Raw genomic sequence first — 10,000 nt, 5'->3', positions numbered from 1 at the left:
CAATGATAATTGTAAGTCAAATTTATATGGGATGGCATTATCCCTCTAAATGATTTCAGATAGACATAAAAACTCCCCCTGAGTTTTACAGACCCACCGATATCATTCTGGGACGAAGGCGAAGTACGTGTAGAGAGAGACTGCGATGAAGGAAAACTTCTTCCTGGTTGGGGTTAAACCGAGTTTACATGGCGATAGTACTCTTCGTCACTTCAAAGGACATGTAGAAAGTGTTCTTTGTCACGTTAAATGGGTAGCTGTGCAATGAGTATTCTTATATCAACAACAGGAGCTCAAGTTACTAGACCCTTAGCAATGGAATGCTCTTTCGTAACTGGCTAAAGTTTCCGTCAACCTCAGGAAGAAAGCAAAGCATTAGTGGCTGGTTAGGTTAAAACCACAAAACAGCCGCCGGAAGGCAGTGAGCTGTTAACAACCAAGGGGGTAGTTAAATACTTGAAACTAAGCTAACTGTCTTCCAATGACCATGCTACTTAAAACAAATTATATTGTAATATAAAACAAAATACAATTTCCATTTGGAATTTCAGCACAGTATCAAACCTACGTATTCTATCTTCATTTCTGTTGGATGCTTTCAGTTTTAGTCTGGCAATGAGGAGCTAGTGATCACTTCCAATATCTGCACCTCTTTAGCTTCTTACATTTCTCAGAGTCCTCCTTCTCGCTTTATTAATGGCTATCTGATCTATTTGATATTTGTATTTGCCACATGGTGAAATCCATGTTATATGGGGATGTCCTTGTGCTGGAAAAGAGTACCTCCAATAACAAGATTATTTGTTAAACAGAAACTTATAGTGTGCCTCATTTTCATTTGCAACTTCGTCAAGACCCTCAACACCCATCACATTCTCTATCCCTTGATTAGTCCTTCTAACTTTAGCATTAAAGTCACCAATAACAATTTTCATATCTCTCCGGGATCTCATTTATTACACTCTGCAATTCAGCATAGTATTCATCTTTCCATTCTTCAGGGTAACCATTTGTTGGTGCATAGCAATCTATAATACTCATATACCACTGTTCTGATTTAAACTTTGCTAGTAACAATCGACTATTTACAGATCTCCATTCCGGTAATGCTTTTATGCTCTTGGTGTCATTATCATTGCTACCCCTCCTCTTCCAACTCCATCTGTTTTTCTTAAGTATATATATATATATATATATATATATATATATATATATATATATATATATTGCCTTAATATAAGTTTTTTTACCAATTCCCTTACAACGTGTTTCATTTAAGGCCAAGATATCCTAACTATATTTCATAAATTCATTCTCCACTTGCTGTAACTACCGAAACTTATTCATGGTTCTAACATTCTAATTACAAATTTTAAAATTTTACTTAGTTTTTATAAACCGAGAGATTCTTAGCACCCTGCTACGCCCGGGAGTGCAGGCCATTCTGTCATTTTCGCTTTCCATAGACTGACTCAATCTATAGAGGATACATTGACTAAATTCATCAAAGGATAGATAGTTCCTTGTGATGTGCAGTGCCTATCTAACTAAGGCAAGTGACCCCTGCATTTCCATATTAATTCTAGTAAGATCATTCGCCAGACATCAGGAGTAAAAGCCAAAAAGACAACTTGTCTATCGCTTTAAACTTAATCAGTCACCTTTCTGCCAGTGACTTTATCGAGATTTAAGGGGGCCATTACCTCCACACCCATGATTCTGTTACTCCACCAACTTGCTCGTCCACTTGTATAACCGCTGTCAAACATGGAATGCCAAGATATTTCGCCTAACAACATAAATTGCTTACATATATCACCTAGCATGATTAAACCTGCTAGCACGGTTAGACCTCCTAGTACGGTTAAACCGCCTAGCACAGTTATACTGTCTAGCATGGTTATACTGTCTTTATTTTTTATCATGGATTCTACTAAAACCTAAATGAAGAATCAATGAACTTGTAAGATTCGTTGAGACAATCAATGCCTTTCTTTGAAATAATAAGCTGTTTTCCATTTATTAAAAAAAAGTGTCAATTCTTATGCATTTATGTTATAAATATAGTTTTTTTTCATTTAACAGCTTTACGAATATCTACTCATGGATTTAGAATATGTAATTCTCAATAGTGTTGTATATATATATATATATATATATATATATATATATATATATATATATATATATATATATATATATATATACATATACATATATATATGTATGTGTATATATATATATATATATATATATATATATATATATATATATATATATATATATATATATATATATATATATGTGTGTGTGTGTGTGTGTGTGTGTGTGCGTGTGTGTGTGTAGATAGATAAATAGATAGATATATGAGTGTATATTTAAGCATATTACCCATCACTTAAAACTTCAAAAATAGGATGTTTGCTACAAAACTGTTCTAGGGCTGATAAACTCTCAAAATAAGCTTCGTTGTAGAATGAAAATTTCATATGTATTCATACATTTTTACGTACATCAAAGAAGAAAAACTAACATTAAGGAAACATTGTGTGCAAGACACATGTTACGAATATAGATCGATGCGACATTCAATCCATTTTGGAAAAAATATGAATTATCCAAAATAATTATTTAACTATATCAGTTGTACTCCTCCAGCTTTCTTGTCGGTTTCCTCTATTTCTCATATTGATATCCAACCAGAAACGACGAATTAACTGAAGTTTAATAACAAAATCTAATGTTGAAACGTACAGTACCCTTAAATAAATTATAGATATATTACACCATATTTTTTAATAAGTTAGTCAGAACATCTTTATAGATATCACTTTAAAAATGTAAGAACTTATTTCAATTAAACGCATATATTAGAATCAATATACAATGGTCCTGCTTTCAATATTGTTCTAATGATAAAAACTCCTGTATTAAAATATAGTCACCAGTTTTTATTATGAATGATTTCATGGCAGGAAGGAAGTCATAGATATTATTGAATGAATAGCTAGTTGAGGAGGCTATTTCGGCTGTGAAATTGACTGCGCATTTATATCGCTCAAAACGGACATTCTTGATCGAGATATAATACCGCCGATATCCCCCAAAATGCTCAGATTAAGATACGCTGAAGTGCGAACCAAAACGAATTATTGATGTATATTGATGGAACCAAAGTGACTGTTAAATCCACAAGCAAGATGAAGATCAGTCAGTTTCTAGCTAGATGGCGAGAGGGAAATTTGTACCAAGTTGGGGAGTGATCTTCCTTTTCAGGTAGTCGAATCGGTGGAACTTCAAAAGTTTAAACGTGCAGTGAATGTGTTTATGCTGAACAGGCTGACAAGTTTCTTTTTATAGTTTGTATATGAAAGATCTATTATAATATTGTTACTGGTTTTAAAGGGTTTTATTTTAATTGTTCTTCACTTATACAATTTATTTGTTTCCCCATTTCCTTTCTTCAATGGGCTATTTTTCCTGTTGGAACCCTTGGGCTTATAGAATCCAGCTTTTCCAACCATGGTCGTAGATTATCTAGTAATAATAATAATAATAATAATAATAATAATAATAATAATAATAATAATAATAATAATAATGCATATATGTGAATGAGCGCTCTTGTTTCGGTTAACTGCTCTCGAAAACATTAGTAACGAGCAATAAGAAATAGGTGTAAGATTAGTAATTTATTCAGCGGTATGCGTTTGGTGGATTTAATTAGAACTTCAGCCCTGCTTCGATTGTCACTTATATTGGAGTACCATGTGACCGGCTTTTGAAACCAGAATACTAATGCATTCCCTATCAAGATCTCTCTCTCTCTCTCTCTCTCTCTCTCTCTCTCTCTCTCTCTCTCTCTCTCTCTCTCTCATGCATTTAGAATTTGTCTCTCTATCATATTTGTTTGTTATTCAATTATTGTGTTCATTACGCTATTTGACAGTAGTTTAGTAATATTATTTTTATTATTATTAATTTTATTATTACTCAATATCATAATTGAAAAAATATCCTTATTAAAATATTATTACTATAATTATCATTGTAATCCTATAAAAAACACAATGCCATTGTCATTCCAACCATTCCTCTCCTTATTCTCAAAATTTGATGTAGCCTATGCTCTCTTCATGAAGACGCCATATAAACAAAATTCGCCCGAGCATCAAGAACAGAAATCCTTTATTTATTGACAAAGGTTACTGCGTGTAGTATAAAAAAAAAAAAAATTATATTTCAGGTTTTCGAATATATCTTAGATGGAAAATATGGTAATGTCAAAATTCTTTCTTTATCTTCCTATTTAAAAAATGAAATTACCCATAGAATTTATCATACATATCTAATCATATCAATTATCCCCACGTAAGCTTTCAATTACCAGTCAAACAAAATACCCTATATTTGGTGTGATATCCATTTTTCAACATCATATAAACAGAAGTCTGACTCTTTCTGACTGATGACAGCCCCAGCATTCAAACGACTTCACCGACGGCCTGGGAGCTGGGGACGGCTGGGTTGATGTCTGTATGGGGGCATTCCATTTCCTTAATTGAATTATCTGCCAAGTACTATATGACCCCGGTACTAACCACGTGTCCCCGGTACTAACCACGTGTCATATAATGGAGGCAGTTCACTCGACATTAACCCTAATAGGCCAACGAAAGGGGCAAGTTGTTGGCCAATTAGTCACCCTCGGTGTTTGCCAGACCTGTGACAGACAAAGCATTGGCCCTCTTGTTTATGAAGTATGCTTGAGAGAGGAGAAAGAGGGGGGAGTGGAGTGAGGGACAGGGATTAATAGGAGGGCTAGGTGCAGTAGGGGACCTTCTAAACACGAAACAAGTCCCTTGCGGCAGGTTCATTATCATGTGGACCGTTTTGAACCAGCTTTATTTGTTTATTTCATGTCTGCTTAATTGCTTTATCTTACTCTCGTCATTTATGGAAATTTAATATGTAGTTTGGTTTACAGGTTATGTATGGTTCGATGCTTTCTATCAAGAATTTAACTTTTCGAATCACAAAGCATAAAATTACAAGTTATAATAAAAGAATGTTTATTTTAACAATGGGTTACTCTTTCTATGAATATTGAGATATCTAAATACTACACAGAACAAAAACATTTAGATTTGTCTTTTATTTTGAAATTATTTGTTTTTTTTTTTTTTAAGCCGGCAGAACAATAATTATAGTATTGACCAAGTATATAGATATATTTCATTTCATTCAGGTAAACCCATTGCAGCACCAACTGTCAACTATCACTGAAACTTCGTTATGTTTCAATTTTGTATCACATTATTATGAGTAGTCTTTTATAAAATAACGTGTGATTTCATTTTTTTAACATTACATTATCATCAGATCATATTATTTCAAGTCATCAATTTTGTCTTACTCTCTTTAGATAAAAGGGAGTAACTTCTTTAACTATATTTCCTTAAAAAATTCAAAACTTTTTCCAGCTTAAGACATAAAACTAGTAAGTAGCCAATATCCGTATCCAAAGAGAAACCCTTGAAGTTTGAGCAATACTGTGAAGTTTAATAATAGTATTTTATTGACCTTGATTTTCCCGGAAAGTAGAAGATAATGGACTTATACTAACTCTTTTGAAATAAAAAACTATGCCTAACACGGATCATACTGACAATGGGTACACATAATTGTGATTGCCAAGGCATTCAAGTTAATTTTTCTTAACTCAATTTCACGTAGTCTGAGACACTTTGCTCTTTGCTTCTCAACATATGATTGGAAAACGTATTGCACGGTTTTTCATAGCCCCCTTTCTTTTGCCCTTGATAAATAAGAAGTACTTTTTATAGCTGCATCTCTGGCCAGAAAAAAGTAGATGTTTCGCAACAAATGCAAGAGGTTGAAGGAAGCCATGTTTATGCTATTCAATTAAGTCTACACCATGAAATCTCTGGAGTCCCCCACCAATTTTTACGATGGCATCTCCATTACCGCATGAAAGTGTAATAGGCTTAGAGGAACGCGAAAAATCTTTTGCCTTAAGTTGGGGGGAAATTTTGGGCACTGCCGACTAATCTTTTTATTATTATTATTATTATCGGGTATTCTGTTGTGTGTGTGAATCTTTTTTTTTTTTATAAAACAATTTAGTGTATTAAATTAGGGTGATAATATTTTCAAATAATTATTTTCCTTTAAATTATTGCAGCAATACATATCTGAACATATCTTACATGGGGAAACTACACACTAAAAAGTAATATTTTCTTGTTAAGGCATGCTATACATATAACTTTCATCTTGATTTGCTAAACAATCTTAGTCAAGTTCGATTTATTTAGCTTGACTTTAGAGAAAACAATTTTTACTAAATAATCTTATAACATGGATAAAATGAATGAATATTTCATTACGTCATTTTAAGACCTTCAATTGGATTTTGTTTTTATCAAAGGGAATCTTCGTCCTACATTCCAAACATTTATTACTGTGCAGACTTGATCACCTTTATTGTGACCTCCGAGTGTTTAGTTATTCATGAAGGCTCTTTTTATTTTATTTTTTTTTTTTGGCAAACGTTAGTTTTTGTTAGTTTTGTGATCTTCATAGCCTTTTGGAAGTTTTTTTTTTTTTTTTTTTTTTTTTTTTTTTTGCAATCAGTGGGTCGAGAGTTCGACCCCATTCAGGTTCGATAGTTTACAGTAGTGCAAGCAGCGTTACCTGGGCGGTGAGTTGTAATTGCCATTGCCTGACCCACCATGGTCCTAGCTTGGGAGGAGAGGGGTTTAGGCACTGATCATGTGATTATGTGGACTGCCTCTATGATAATGCCCTGTTCCTTTCTTACACCACTCATAAGCGACATTCAAGTCTTTGAACAATGACATTTAGTCTAAGGATGTACTTTTCTTTCTATCCTGTCTCTATATACTTTTTATAGTTTTAACTTCTACAATTATTCGATATTTGTTCTCAATTACGTGTTCATATATGGTCAGTTACGTTTCCCATGAACTAATTTATTCATGTATACTAAGATACTCAAATTTTTGCCTACTCTAATTAAAGTTATCTCCAGTTTCATTCCTCTCGAGTATTATTTCTGGGAAATCTAGCTTCAAGAACTGGACCTTTTAGTTTCTTTGACAACTGCGTGTGCGTATTTGCGTATGCGCATGTTTGTGTTTGTATGCACATGTGTACGTGTGTGTACAAGTATGCACTTGAGTTCTTGCCGGAACTTTATCTCGACGGAGCCTGAGTTTATTTATATACAACCCGGTCCAAGAAAAACGGCACAAAACATTCAAACACAATGATACAAGAACATAGAGGCTTAAACAGGTTAACGGTACGAGGGAAGATTGAAAAAAAAAAAAAAAAAAAATTACCGTTACAGTGTGCGAGCATGTATGATACAGTTCCTTCATGGTTTTTCCGAATTTATACTAGATATTGAAATTATCAATGCGTTTTGTACATGACTGTGATCTTACAATTATTAGAATATGCATATCTATGATTTAAAGTTCGCTACATGAGAAATATCCCACCTTTAAATATTTTCTCTATATTTGTCTATATTTATATATTCACATAATTTTCAATCTCCAAGATTTATCCAAATACTGTTTAAAGGAACAGGAGATAGTCTTGGATTTCATTGAATAATCCCCTCTGCTTTGATAAACAGCGTTACAAAAATCTTTACGAATTGAAATCGTATTTCTAAATTTTCCTTCGAAGTTACATTTCTTGGAAATCGGAGCAGAAACAAAGAATAAAGAAATCGTGTGTAAAAGAAGGATACCTCCTGACAGAAGAACAGTTTCTTGAAATATATGACTTCTATCAAAGGCAAACTTTTCGAATATCTCATAGAACTTTGTTCGTAAAGCTGATTTACCGTCAAATGCTGCTTTCATTATTACTTGCAATACGAAATTCAAGGTTTTTATCCCTAAACTCTTCTCAGACTGCTTGCATTCCTAAACATGAATATTAGTGAACGTAGAAAATGTATTAGCACACTTTGGGAACGTTTGACGACCATTGTTCCCTTTTGAACTATGATAATAATGTTAAGATAAAAAAAAAAAAAAAAATACCAGGAAAACGTGACCACACACAGACACTGATAATGGATCAAGTTTGCTACATACTGGGTGTTTTGTTGTATATTTTTGTTTGCTAAGTTGAAGATTTGTTTTAATATACAGTTTTCATATATATATATATATATATATATATATATATATATATATATATATATATATATATATATATATATATATATATATATATATGTATATATATGTATATTGCACACACATGAAGTTCCTAAAAACACGATAATTCTGAGGAATTTATGTGCTTAGGAAAAAGGAGTTAAGTCCTAACCCCTCCTCATCACATACAAAAAAAAAAAAACATTATTTTCCTCATTAATTCTGGAATTATGTTATATTTTATCCTGATGTACATTGAAATTTAGTGAATACTGTGCGTAATGATATTAGGATCTTCCATCAATAGAACAAAGACAAACACAGATTTCGGATTATAACAAACAAAAGGACACAAAGTAAATCAATGAATACAAAGCACTCCCTCCTTTCTAGAACAAAGAAAGTCACTTTCTTGAAATACGATGTAGCTAGATAAATCATCCTTCTTTTGTTTATTATATTAGGGATTATCATAACAGTGTAATGGCTCATGTACTTGCTTAACGTATTACCTTTTTCATTCTAAGACACAGCGGGAACCCTTTTACCCATCTTTCGAACAAGCAAAATAAAATATAATATACTTATAAGAAATACATTATTGCAAGCAGAAAAGGCGTTTCAGAACACACACACACACACACACACACACACACACACACACTCTCTCTCTCTCTCTCTCTTTCTCTCTCTCTCTCTCTCTCTCTCTCTCTCTCTCTCTCTCTCTCTCTCTCTCTCTCTCTCTCTCTCTCTCTCTCTCTCTCTCGTATACATGTAGAATATTCAGAATAGTATCTTAGAAAAATACCGAATTTATGAGTATCATTATCAAGAGAAATGGTAACAACCATCCTTTTCATGATAATCTCCAAAGTATCATTTCAGGCGGAATTTTCGCAGCCATGTTTTGCTCTTTCATCTTTTTAAACACCCGTAATTCTCAAATGCCCTCTTACTACCAACACGTTAAGACCCTCTAAGGTATCATTTCAGGAGAAACAGAACGACATCGGTGATATTTGCCTTCGTTTCCTCCCACTTCATTTCGGCACCTTCGATCTCATCTGCAGTTACCCGGATCCGCATCTTTCTTGATGTGGTTCCATTCCGTGATTGCAGAGAATTTTCCATGAAAAGAATCTTGGTCTTCCAGATATAGTATAGAAAAATGTTTCATTTGTTATGCATAGCACCAATATGAGTCTGTCAAATGCATGCTTATATAACTCTAGGAACTTCGAAATATTTCCAGATGCATTTGCACCAAACGGCGTCTTCTTCCTGAATATCACATAGAAAACAATACGAGCAGCATATACATTGCAATTCAAGTTTAGTTCCAGGTATCTTACATGGGGAAACTACACGCTAAAAAGTAATATTTTCTTGATAAGACATTCTTATTTAGTCAATTCATCGTCTTTTTTTCCTTCCCCTGCTCTTTCCCAATCTCTATAGGAACCCATTCTGTTACTACTAATATGTATATATATATATATATATATATATATATATATATATATATATATATATATATATATATATATATATATATATATATATATATATATATGTATATATTAGTAGTAAGAGAAGTATTGATGTAAAAGCTCAAGATAAACACGACTGGCAAAATCTAAAGCTCTTTGCGTCAGTAGGCGTAGGAGGAGGCGATGATGATAATGATGATGATATATATATATATATATATATATATATATATATATATATATATATATGTATGTATGTATGTATAGTATTTTTTTATCTAATTT

This window comes from Palaemon carinicauda, chromosome 4 (genome assembly GCF_036898095.1).
Source record: "Palaemon carinicauda isolate YSFRI2023 chromosome 4, ASM3689809v2, whole genome shotgun sequence".
NCBI classification, from domain to species: domain Eukaryota; kingdom Metazoa; phylum Arthropoda; class Malacostraca; order Decapoda; family Palaemonidae; genus Palaemon; species Palaemon carinicauda.
The sequence above is the reverse complement of the archived record's forward strand: the minus strand, read 5'-3'. Positions refer to the sequence as shown.